We start from the raw sequence: 12,394 nt of genomic DNA, 5'->3' as shown, positions 1-12,394 counted from the left end.
CTCACTCCTCCCCCAGTAGCTTAGAGCTGGAGAGGGAAGGCAGAGTTGCTCTGCCTCTGCCAGGTGCAGTGCGCACTCATTTGACACACAACTAAACCACAACAGTTCAGACCTGAAGGAAAAGCAAAGGCATGTCTGGGTGCCACAGGTGTTCCAAGCTTGAAAGAGCTTTGGGTGCAGGGAGAAAGCCACAACTCCCATGAACAACTGCACGCTGAAAGGGGGGAAACGGGGACGGACACACACACACAAACACACACACACACACACAGTTAACTTATAAAATGCAGAACAATGTGGAAAAGACAAATATGATATGCAACACAAATACAGTGGTACCTCGCAAGACGAATGCCTCGTAAGACGAAAACTCGCAAGACGAAAGAGTTTTTCGTTTTTTGAGTTGCTTCGCAAGACAAATTTCCCTATGGGCTTGCTTCGCAAGATGAAAAAGTCTTGCGAGTTTGTTTCCTTTTTCTTAAAACCGTTAATACCCAGGGAATCCGTGCTTCGCAAGGCGAAAAAACTCGCAGAACGAAAAAACTCGCAGAACGAATTAATTTCATCTTGCGAGGTACTACTGTATATAGATAGATCACAACCTCCTAACGAATCTGAAATACTCAAAATATCCCAATTATTGAAAATTCAAATACCAACACAAACATCTCACACTCTGAGGCTATTTCTACAAACCCATGTTCATGCTTACAATCTTTCCTGAAGACAAAACTGTGCAACCACTGCAATGCATTTGTCCAAATGCAATCTTCTGTCTTATCTGATTAATGCTTAATTTCTCGATTGCTCCAAGGTCTCATACTTTCTTTTTTTCTTCAACCACAGAATAATATCTGGGACAGCTGCCAATTTCCCTACTTTCAATGTACAAATCTTAGCTACTACTAAGAGAAATGTGCTCTGTACTTTCTTGACAAGACTCCAAATGCCAAAAATGCTTCTGCTTTCGACTATAACTAAATAGTTATTCTTGGGTATTACTTACTATTTCAAGCAAGCCAGATCACATTTTTAGGAACGTCAACCACATTTACAGGTATGTGCCCCTCAGACCACATGGTTGTGAGCCACCCCAATCTCCAAGTGAGATTCTAGAAGGTTCCATGTGCTTAACCAGGAATTGATTTCCTCAGAATGAGGGACAGCAGAGACTGTGGTGTCTTTATGATAGATCATGGGTAGGCAAACGAAGGCCCGGGGGCCGGATCCAGCCCAATCACCTGGCTGGGTTTCCCCAGCCACTCTGGGCGGCTTCCAACAAAGTATTAAAATACAGTGGTCTGTTAAACATTAAAAGCTTCCCTAAAGAGGGCTTCCTTCAGATGTATTCTAAAAGTCTGGTAGTTGTTCTTTTCTTTGACATTTGGTGGGAGGACGTTTCACAGGGCGGGTGCCACTACCGAGAAGGCCCTCTGCCTGGTTCCCTTTAACTTGGCTTCTCACAGTGAGGGAACCACCAGAAGGCCCTCGGCGCTGGACCTCAGTGTTCTAAATCCGGCCAGCAGACGGTCTGGGAATCAGCGTGTTTTTACATGAATAGAATGTGTCCTTTTATTTAAAATGCATCTCTGGGTTATTTGTGGGGCATAGGAATTCGTTCATTTTCCCCCTAAAAAATGTAGTCTGGCGCCCCCATAAGGTCTGAGGGACAGTGGACTGGCCCACTACTGAAAACGTTTGCTGACCCCTGTGATAGATGCTTTATTTACATATACACACACACACAACTTGAACTCGCAGCATGAACATCCAAGAACGTATTGCTTCTCCCATAGCCATAGCCTTGGATCCCAGCAGAAATCAAGCATGGTTCTGTCTCCCAGTTGCCCAGCCAGCAGCCTTGCTTCTAGCTCACATAACTCAACTCCCAACTCTGGCATCTGTCTTTCTTACTACCAGACACTGAGGGAGGGAGCCCACCCATTTGGTATCTGGCACAGAGACACTTCCTTTGTTACTTTAATGGCCCTTACTTAGAGGGCCATTACCTCACCAGGAAGCTACTTCCGCTATTCCAGGATCTGTGTTGGACTCATGCAGGAATTAGAAGGGGGCTCAGGCATACAGCCTACCCCCACCCAGCTGATAAGGCTATCTCTTCCAGCTGCCACTATGGTTGAGAACCACTGTATTTCCTAAGCATCAAAGGGCAAGATACCAACTCAACCCAGTGCTCATGTCTTTCAGAATTAGAACACAGTCTTAACCGCCACATACTACAAAATAGGACTCACTTTCTAACTTACCACATATAACCTCGTTCTTAAGACCTAATATGACCAGACGAAAAGCAAGGAAGTGGTCCCTGCATCTTAACAATTCTACAGAGAGGGTGTTTTGTTACCTGCAAATCAACAGGCAAAGCTGAGAAGTCACAACTGATGAGTTTCTCTCTTTTTTGTAACTATTAACAGTGTTCATAGTTGAAGCAAGTCGGAGTAAAATGTGCAAAAGTTATTTTATTAATGGTGGTAAGCATTGCTCATGTGGTCCACTCATTCGTCCTGACCCACTAGTGGAAGCTCAGAAAGAAACCTCTCTTAAGATCACCTTCCTTCCACACCAAGTTCCAACAACAGTATTCAAATATTAAAATATCCGATTTGGCATTTGTCTGTAAAGCTATCTGCCTTTGGGATGGAAGAGGCGAGAACCCCAACTAAAAATAAAAACCTCAACCCACAATTTTTATTTAGAAAGTGCATCGCTTACCATAATAGCTTCAAGAATGGACTTCTGAATTTGTACCATAAGCAGATGCAAAGACGATGTGGTGTCATGTACCCACCTCCCCAGAGAGTGTGAACTGTACCTCTAAGAGGAATGCAAACTGTCCTGACTCATCTCAATGGGGCATTTTCTCACTCGCCCTATTTTTCACACTTTATGATCCACAGTGGCAAATAATTTAAACACACTTGCTGAGAGCCCAGCATGCCACTTCTGCAATTAAATGCAAGAACTAACATCACACGAACAGAGCAAAACAGAATAGAGACAAACAGCCGCCAGTCTCAAAGTCTAATGTGTGCTTTTCGCAAGGAGTCTTTGGTTTTGCAGCAGATTTGAGTTTGCAAATCTCAGCATATGAAGAAAATACAGATCCCAGAAAGGACGGGCAATGGTTCCAGCCAGGGTTTGACTAACCTGGGCTTTAGCAAGCTGCAGAACCTCCATGAACCTTTCCAGCATCCTTCTGTCTCCACCCCATCCGCAACACCCATCCCCACTCCTAACCTTCTGTCTCTAGAGCCTTCAAACATTCAACCACCTCAATCCTCTATTGCCATACCACCACTGCCTCAATGCTGAAATGCTAAATATTGACAGAAAGCACAGCTAAGTGAGCACAAAGATAATCTGCATGATTTATTGAGCAACATAATTCAGACTCGTAAATTGCAAGATTGGAGTTTGAGAGCAGAGATCACATGGACCCAAGTAACCTTGCAGTTAGCCACTCGCCAGTAATGGATGACGAGCCATTCTTTCCAGGTGACTAACTCAAAAAGGTTAACTTTCGCAATAGGCCTTTTAACGTTTGCCTGGAGTTTTTATTCTTGCATTTAGTTACCATATTTATTTATTTATTCTGTTTTTGTATGCTGCCCTGGAAAAATTTATTCTGAAGGGCAGCATAATAAAAAAGAAAAGAAAAATACCTGGGTTCTCTCTGTGGGGAAGAATGAATTTGTGTTTCTGCAAGGAACCCTGAAGAAAATGGTGTAAGTATGTTAAAGATTTAAGCATAACCTTGCATAACCTTGCTAGCGTGTGAAATTTTAAGGTTATGTTTAATAATTTTAAGGTTATGCTTAAAATTCTACAAGGAAGGCTCAAGCAGTATGTGGACCGAGAACTCCCAGAAGTGCAAGCTGGATTTAGAAGAGGCAGAGGAACCAGAGACCAAATTGCAAACATGCGCTGGATTATGGAGAAAGCTAGAGAGTTCCAGAAAGACATCTACTTCTGCTTCATTGACTATGCAAAAGCCTTTGACTGTGTCGACCACGGCAAACTATGGCAAGTTCTTAAAGAAATGGGAGTGCCAGATCACCTCATCTGTCTCCTGAGAAATCTCTATGTGGGACAAGAAGCTACAGTTAGAACTGGATATGGAACAACTGATTGGTTCAAAATTGGGAAAGGAGTACGACAAGGCTGTATTTTGTCTCCCTGCTTATTTAACTTATATGCAGAATTCATCATGCGAAAGGCTGGGCTGGATGAATCCCTAGCCGGAATTAAGATTGCCGGAAGAAATATCAACAACCTCAGATATGCAGATGACACAACCTTGATGGCAGAAAGTGAGGAGGAATTAAAGAACCTTTTAATGAGGGTGAAAGAGGAGAGCGCAAAATATGGTCTGAAGCTCAACATCAAAAAAACGAAGATCATGGCCAATGGTCCCATCACCTCCTGGCAAATAGAAGGGGAAGAAATGGAGGTAGTGAGAGATTTTACTTTCTTGGGCTCAATGATCACTGCAGATGGTGACAGCAGCCACGAAATTAAAAGACGCCTACTTCTTGGGAGAAGGGCAATGACAGGCCTAGACAGCATCTTGAGAAGTAGAGACATCACCTTGCCAACAAAGGTTCGTATAGTTAAAGCTATGGTTTTCCCAGTACTGATGTATGGAAGTGAGAGCTGGACCATAAAGAAGGCTGATCGCCGAAGAATGGATGCTTTTGAATTATGGTGCTGGAGGAGACTCTTGAGAGTCCCATGGACTGCAAGAAGATCAAACCTCTCCATACTGAAGGAAATCAACCCTGAGTGCTCACTGGAAGGACAGATCGTGAAGCTGAGGCTCCAAGACTTTGGCCACCTCATGAGAAGAGAAGACTCCCTGGAGAAGACCCTGATGTTGGGAAAGATGGAGGGCACAAGGAGAAGGGGACGGCAGAGGACGAGATGGTTGGATAGTGTTTTCGAGGTTACCAGCATGAGTTTGACCAAACTGCGGGAGGCAGTGGAGGACAGAGGTGCCTGGCGTTCTCTGGTCCAGGGGGTCACGAAGAGGCAGACACAACTAAACGACTAAACAACAACAATGTTAAAGATGGGGAGCAAAGGCAGACCTTTATGCAAGGTCACTCTTCCATCGGGTAGGTAGGCAAGCATATTGAATTTCAAAGCGTCAGCCGGGTTATATCTGAACCACATCTCATCAAAAGGAGCAATTCTCATTTGGAATAATTTAAGAAAGGCACACCCACATTTTGATAACAAGCCCTAGCCAGTGTGCATGCCATGGTATCACACATCGATCCAAGCACTGAATGACAAAAAAATCTCCCAAGTCTGGCCAGGATCGGAGGGTGGGGCTTTTGAGAAAAGTGGGTGGAGCAATAATATGGAGCTGGCAACATTTCCAAGCCCTGCTGGCTATACAGTGGTGCCTCGCAAGACGAAATTAATTCGTTCCGTGAGGCTCTTCGTATAGCGGCTTTTTCATCTTGCGAAGCAAGCCCATTGACAGCTTAGCGGATTAGCGCTATTAGCGATCAGCTGTTAAACGGCTTATCAGCGGATCAGCTGATAAGCGGCTTAACGGCTTAGGAAAAGGGGGGAAAAGGGAAAAAACCCCGAAGGAACTCGCAATACATTTTCATCTTGCGAAGCAAGCCCATAGGGAAATTCGTTTTGCGAAGCGCCTCCAAAACGGAAAACCCTTTCGTCTAGCGGGTTTTCCATCTTGCGAGGCGTTCGTCTTGCGGGGCACCACTGTATTCTGTGTACTTCTACGACAGCCCAATGGCCACAGAAATGTTCACCCAAACGCTGCTTTAGAGCGGGGTCAACACGAAAGCTTCCCATGTTTATTAGCAGGTCATCCATAACATTACACACACAGGGTGTAACGCACTGCAAGCTTTATGTGGAGCTCAAGCTTGATTTGGTCTGCACAGGAGGATTTTAAAAGCTGAGATTGTATTGTGAAACTCCATTCTGGCGGCGACTAATGATTCTAATCAAGAATTTGAAAGCTAGCTTCCATCAGCAGCAAGAAAGAAAGTGTTCCTCGGGGTGTAAACCTCTACTGTACAAACAGCTTAGGATACTTTCCCCGGGGCAATCAGCTTTTTCTTGCGTGGTTGCACAGGCCAAAAGGCACATTCTTATCAAAATGGTAAAAAAGAGAGATGAGGAACCCCTGTCTATACCACTTGCAGATCTCACTACTTTGTGATTTGCAGTCAGTGTCCTGTTGTCCAAATTCTGTAACCCAAGTATGTTTGAATCAGCTTATTTTGCATAATTTATTCTGCTTCTCCTAACCATAGCTAGGGTGCTGAAGACTTACATGGAGATGTTTTCAAAGGATCTACATCTCAGGGTTGTGTGTTTGAGCCCCACACTGGCCAAAAAACCCTGCATTGCAGGGGGTTGGACTAGAGCAGTGTTTCCCAACCTTGGGCCTCCAGCTGTTCTTGAACTACAATTCCCATCATCCCTGACCACTGGTCTTGCTAGCTAGGGATGATGGGAGTTGTAGTCCAAAAACAGCTGGAGGCCCAAGGTTGGGAAACACTGGACTAGATGACCCTCATGGTACCTTCCAATTCTACGATTGTATGCAAGGTCTTCTCTGTGATGGTTCCCTGTTTGTGGGACGGTCTCTCCAGGGAGGCTCACCTGGCACCATTATCATAGATCTTTAGGCATCCAGCAAAAATGTTTCTCTACAACCAGGCCTTTGCCTGATTAACATTCTATGGCCTTTTAAATGTGTTTGTGGGAGAGGAGTTATTGGTTTGTTTTTTTATGATGTATTTTGTGTTCTCTGTACTTTTATGTTGTGAACTGCCCTGCGATCTTCGGATAAAAGGCAGTATAATTTTTTTTAATTATGAATTTATTGATACCCTGCCTTTCCCACCATGGCAGTACACAATTTTAATAAATAAAATCGTAGCCACCAGCTTCAGGATGGAGATCCAGCCGAAGTATTGGGGATGAGCCTGTCATTGTATTGCTTATAATTTTAAATAAGTCTGCATGTCACTAAATCCTTAATTTAGGAAGCCTCATGAAATACCATTCACTGATAACAAGGCCATCTTTATTTTTCTTGACATACAGCAACACAAACTCGAACTAGCCTAAAGGCTTACACTAACAGGGATGCCCCTCAACCTCAAATGAAAATTTGCCTTTATCAGTTAAAAGTTTGTCTCTGCAATCAACCAGCGAAATTGTCAGTTGATTAATAATTAGCAGTGCAATCCTATAACTTTCTACTGATCAGTAAGTTTCATTGAGTTCAATGCTATTCAACTACCAGGTAAGCATGTGCAGAGGATCCTGTAGCTCTAATAAGCCAGCAACAGAGATCAACCTCTCACAAGGGGAAACACGGTAGAAGATAAGAGATCAGTCTTCAGCTACCACAGCTTATTGGAACCAGGGGTTTCCTGACCACCATCACCAAATTTGCATATGCTGCTGGTTGGGGAAGCATCCCTCATGCCCACTTAGCCAGGGCAGATGTACACTTGGTAGTGGCAACATACTCCTGCAAGGGCTGACAATAAAATCTGGGAAGGAATCTCTCCCTATTCTAGTGGTAAAGAAAGGAGAAGTCCTCCCTAGAGACCTAAGATTGAAAAGCTCCAGTAGGCAGCATGCAACATTCTCAGGCTATCCCTCACTTCCCAACCCGCTATTCCTACAAGAATAAATGAAAGTGTTCCAATATAGAGCCAAACTGAGATGATGCAACTTGTCAGGTAATGGGGAAAGAGTGTTTCTTACCTAGTAATATTACGTTCTCATGGGGATAAGGAGGAAACCAATTCAGCTGAAGATGAGCAGAACTAAAATGGGCACTTGCTAAATATATTCATACCCAACAATGGGGAAAATATGAGAAAGTCTGAACATTTTATGCCTGCATCTAATATTTTTTATTCATCCCCCCCCCAACTGCTATGAGGACTGGAATCTAGAACACTGTAAGAAGCTCTGAAACTTTCACTGGAAATGTTTATTTGGCTCCTCACATTCTGTTATTTCTAACCCCATTAACTTGCGTATAGCTTCTTGACTTCCTAGTGTGGAGTTAATACCTTTTGTCTATCACTTGACATCCCTTTACACCAACTGCACGTACCAAGGAAGGAACAGCTTTCTTGGGCATGATCCATGAAAAGAAGAGACAACAAATCATTAAAATAAAACAAAAAGCAAGGGCAGAAAGCACTTCAGAAGCCCAGACAGCAAGAAATCAAATTTGTAGGATCAAGAGTACATTTTAATATATCACACTTTACTGTTTTCAGGTACACATATCTGTCCTATCCTATCTAGTCTGATGTTTGTATACAGATGGTTGCAGGATGGGGAGAAATCCCCACAGTATCAGCACCACAGTAACTGAGGAGAGCACTCTTCAACTGTGCAGAAAATGTTCCTACATTTAGCTGGAACAAGGCAATCAGAACCTCCCATCCCACCTTAGTCCCAAGACGACAGAGAGGCTTGTCTTGAGAATTAGCTGGGAGAAGAGCACCTCAGTAAGGACTCTACAAGTTCCCTGGGGATGACTCTACTCAGTAGTGCCTAGAGGCTTCCAGTTGTCCACTGTTGGAAACAGGATGCTAAATTAGACAGACCTTGGTCTGATCCAACCAGGTAATTCTTATATCCCCCATAATGATAGGGCAAAGGAACCAGCAATTTTCACATATTTACCCTAGATTTTTAAACTCTCCTAACCACAATTACTCAAAGAGAAAACAATCCTGGGAAATGATAATACCTTTGTTTCTGTTTTTGAAATGCAGATTAGCATGCAATAATGACCCCACCCTAGGCTATCCTCAACCGTCCAACAAGCTCCCAGAACCACAAGCCCAACAGCCCCTCCTGAAAGATGCTCAGGCTCAAGCACTTGCGGACCTCACAAATAAAGAGATTTACAGGTACCCTTCAGCATCTGGCACAGAAAGAGATCCCCTATGCAGCCTGGAAAAGGGGCAAAAGATCCTTGGTAAAAGCAACCTTTCACACACATAAATCCACCATGATTTACCCTTCCTGTCCCCCTCCCCGTTCTGCCCCCAAAAGAATCACTGCAGACCCTCAGCAGGACCCCTCCTTCCTCCCCACCCAACATCCTATGCAAAAGAATATGCCAGAACACACATTGGGGGGGGGGGGCGAGGGAAGATAACCTTTTTTTTTTTGCTAGAGTGCAAGAAGGGCCACATTGGGGGGGGGGCACCTTTCAAAGGACTGTCCTGCTTCGTTCCCAGACTCCCATAATTGGGGATGGGGGGGATCTTTCTTTCCCCTCCTCCCCAACAAAAGGAAACGTCCCAGTGGTCAACTGGTGCACGGGGGGGGGGGGTGTCGGTAGGCGGGGTCTGCTCCCTTCACGCCCAGGGGCGTATCCACTGGCAGCCTCACCCAGGATGGGGAGCCTCCCCTTCCCCCCCCCCCATAGGCTGCCATACTATGCAGCTGCCTCATGGGGAGGGGGGGGGCGAAGAAGCAAACTCCGCACTTCTAGAGGCAGAGACCCCTCATTTTCTCATTTTATATATATGCCCCCCCCCACTGCGCCGCCCCATCCCCTCCCATGAGGCTCCAAATGGGGGGGAGGGGGAGTCGAGGAAGCCCCGCCCTCCCCCGTCTCCCGCCTCTGGGCCCTTTCCCCTCCCCCCACCGGGTCCATTCGGGCCGGGGAAGGCGCCCCGCGCCGCTACGGCCACCCACCTGAGGAGGAGGCGGCAGCAGCCACCACCGCGCCTCCCTCGCCGGCCTCACACAGACAATATGGCGGAGGCACAAGGCTCGGCCGCCAGCCGCAGGGCCCAGAGCGAGGCTGGCCGGAAGCGGAAGTCGCTGCCGCGCCGCGCGCTCGGGACCCTCTAGAACTCGGGAGGCTTCTCTGTGCGCTGCCTGCCGGGGACGCATGCGCAGGACGCTTTCCATGCGTTGCCTTCTGGGAGGTGTAGTTCTCTGAAAGGCAGGATTGGGAACCGAGCTGAGGGACTCTGACTACCAACTGTTCAGAGGTGGGAGAGTATTATTATTATTATTATCGTCGTCGTCGTTATTATTATTATTATTATTCTCATCATGTATTATCATCATCATTATTATTATCATTATTATTATTATCCTGGTTTGTCAGCGTCTGAACTTTGGAACTCCCTGCCTCTTGAGATACAGCAGGCGCCTTCACTACACCTTTCCCGGCGCCTGCTAAAAACTTTCCCGTTTAGAAAAGCTGGGGGACACTAACTAGCAACTGTTCAGAGGTGGGAGAGTATTATTATTACTATCATTATTATCATTATTATCATTATCAGATCCACCACAGGGAGACTCCTGCACTGCACTGTAAGGTGTGTCACTTTTATAATTAAGTGTTTTAAAGTGTTTTAAATTTGTTGTTAGCCGCCCTGAGCCCAGTTTTTGAACCGGGAAGGGTGGGGTATAAATAAAATTTTATTGTTGTTGTTGTTGTTGTTGTTGTTATTTTACCCATTTAGCTGGAAACTTGCAATGAGTTGTGGTCCATCTCACATTCCAAAGGCAGGAGAATTTGCTCAGGCCATTAAGAAAAACTCTCTGATTCCTTAATGACCTAAGGAATGTTAATCCTCTTTTGTCTGTTCCCTAACTACCCATTAGTCTGAGTGTTCCTGCTAATTAGTCACAAAAAAACTCAAAAGTGTTTTTCCTAGGTGCCCCAAGAGCAGCATTATTATTATTATTATTATTATTATTATTATTATTATTATTATTATTATTTTCCATCCTTCCTCCCGGAGGAGCCCAGGGCAGCAAACAAAAGGTGATGAAAACATATTCAGAATATCTTAAAAATAAGTCCAGTACAGATGTAGACTGAGAGAGAAGTGGAAGAGGAAGATCTTCAGTAGGCAGAGCAAAGACAACAGAGTTCGCTCCCCTTGATTAGTAGCTGTGACTCCTGCATTTAAGAGGGTTGGACTAGATGACCCTTGGGGTCCCTTCCAACTCTACAATTCTATGATTCCTATACCGCATGATACAGACCTCCTGGTATAAGATGTTATCCGCAGGATTCCCTCACTTGCAGAGCACAGTGATAAATTGGGTATATAAAGTGCAGGGTGTTTGAGGACCAGGACATTCGCAGGGAAACCAGAATGCTTGTTTACAAAGCTATTGTACTACCAACCTTACTATATGCTTGTGAAACATGACTAGTGGGGTGCCACAGGGTTCTGTCTTGGGCCCGGTCTTATTCAACATCTTTATCAACGACTTGGATGATGGATTCAAGGGCATCCTGATCAAATTTGCAGATGACACCAAACTGGGAGGGGTGGCTAACACCCCAGAGGACAGGATCACACTTCAAAACGACCTTGACAAATTAGAGAACTGGGCCAAAACAAACAAGATGAATTTTAACAGGGAGAAATGTAAAGTATTGCATTTGGGCAAAAAAAATGAGAGGCACAAATACAAGATGGGTGACACCTGGCTTGAGAGCAGTACATGTGAAAAGGATCTAGGAGTCTTGGTTGACCGCAAACTTGACATGAGCCAACAGTGTGACGCGGCAGCTAAAAAAGCCAATGCAATTCTGGGCTGCATCAATAGGAGTATTGCATCTAGATCAAGGGAAGTAATAGTGCCACTGTATTCTGCTCTGGTCAGACCTCACCTGGAGTACTGTGTCCAGTTCTGGGCACCACAGTTCAAGAAGGACACTGACAAACTGGAACGTGTCCAGAGGAGGCCAACCAAAATGGTCAAAGGCCTGGAAACGATGCCCTATGAGGAACGGCTAAGGGAGCTGGGCATGTTTAGCCTGGAGAAGAGGAGGTTAAGGGGTGATAGGATAGCCATGTTCAAATATATAAAAGGATGTCACATAGAGGAGGGAGAAAGGTTGTTTTCTGCTGCTCCAGAGAAGCGGACACGGAGCAATGGATCCAAACTAAAAGAAAGAAGATTCCACCTAAACATTAGGAAGAACTTCCTGACAGTAAGAGCTGTTCAACAGTGGAATTTGCTGCCAAGGAGTGTGGTGGATGGAGTCTCCTTCTTTGGAGGTCTTTAAGCAGAGGCTTGACAACCATATGTCAGGAGTGCTCTGATGGTGTTTCCTGCTTGGCAGGGGGTTGGACTCAATGGCCCTTGTGGTCTCTTCCAACTCTAGGATTCTATGACCACTTATAAACGCCATCTCCAACTCCTTGAAAGATTCCATCAATGGTGTCTCCGAAATTTTTTACACATCACTTGGGAAGACAGGAGAGCGCCTTCCCCTCTGTCCCTGGACCTGTTTAAAGCAAGGGGTGGCGGGGAGAAGATTGCTTCTCCCCGTTGCCTGCCCCGCCATCTCCGGGGACAGAGG

The 12,394-nt window shown here is 45.2% G+C and overlaps 1 protein-coding gene across 2 annotated transcripts in view; it reads right to left on the bottom strand.

Moving 5' to 3' along the window:
- CSNK2A1 (casein kinase 2 alpha 1) overlaps positions 1-9,889 on the bottom strand; it is a 49,776-nt gene extending 39,887 nt beyond the window's left edge. Inside the window, exon 1 of one of the 2 annotated variants that reach the window (XM_083744596.1) lies at positions 9,751-9,889. The gene's annotated coding sequence lies outside the window, so the exon portion shown is untranslated. The remainder of the gene's footprint in view (positions 1-9,750) is intronic. The other variant, XM_083744597.1, reaches the window with a different exon arrangement.
- Positions 9,890-12,394: the final 2,505 nt, after the last annotated feature.

The sequence above is a fragment of the Podarcis gaigeae genome (assembly GCF_964106915.1).
Source record: "Podarcis gaigeae genome assembly, chromosome: 6".
NCBI lineage: Eukaryota > Metazoa > Chordata > Lepidosauria > Squamata > Lacertidae > Podarcis > Podarcis gaigeae.
Note: the sequence above shows the minus strand (reverse complement) of the source record. Positions and strands in the feature narration are given on the sequence as shown.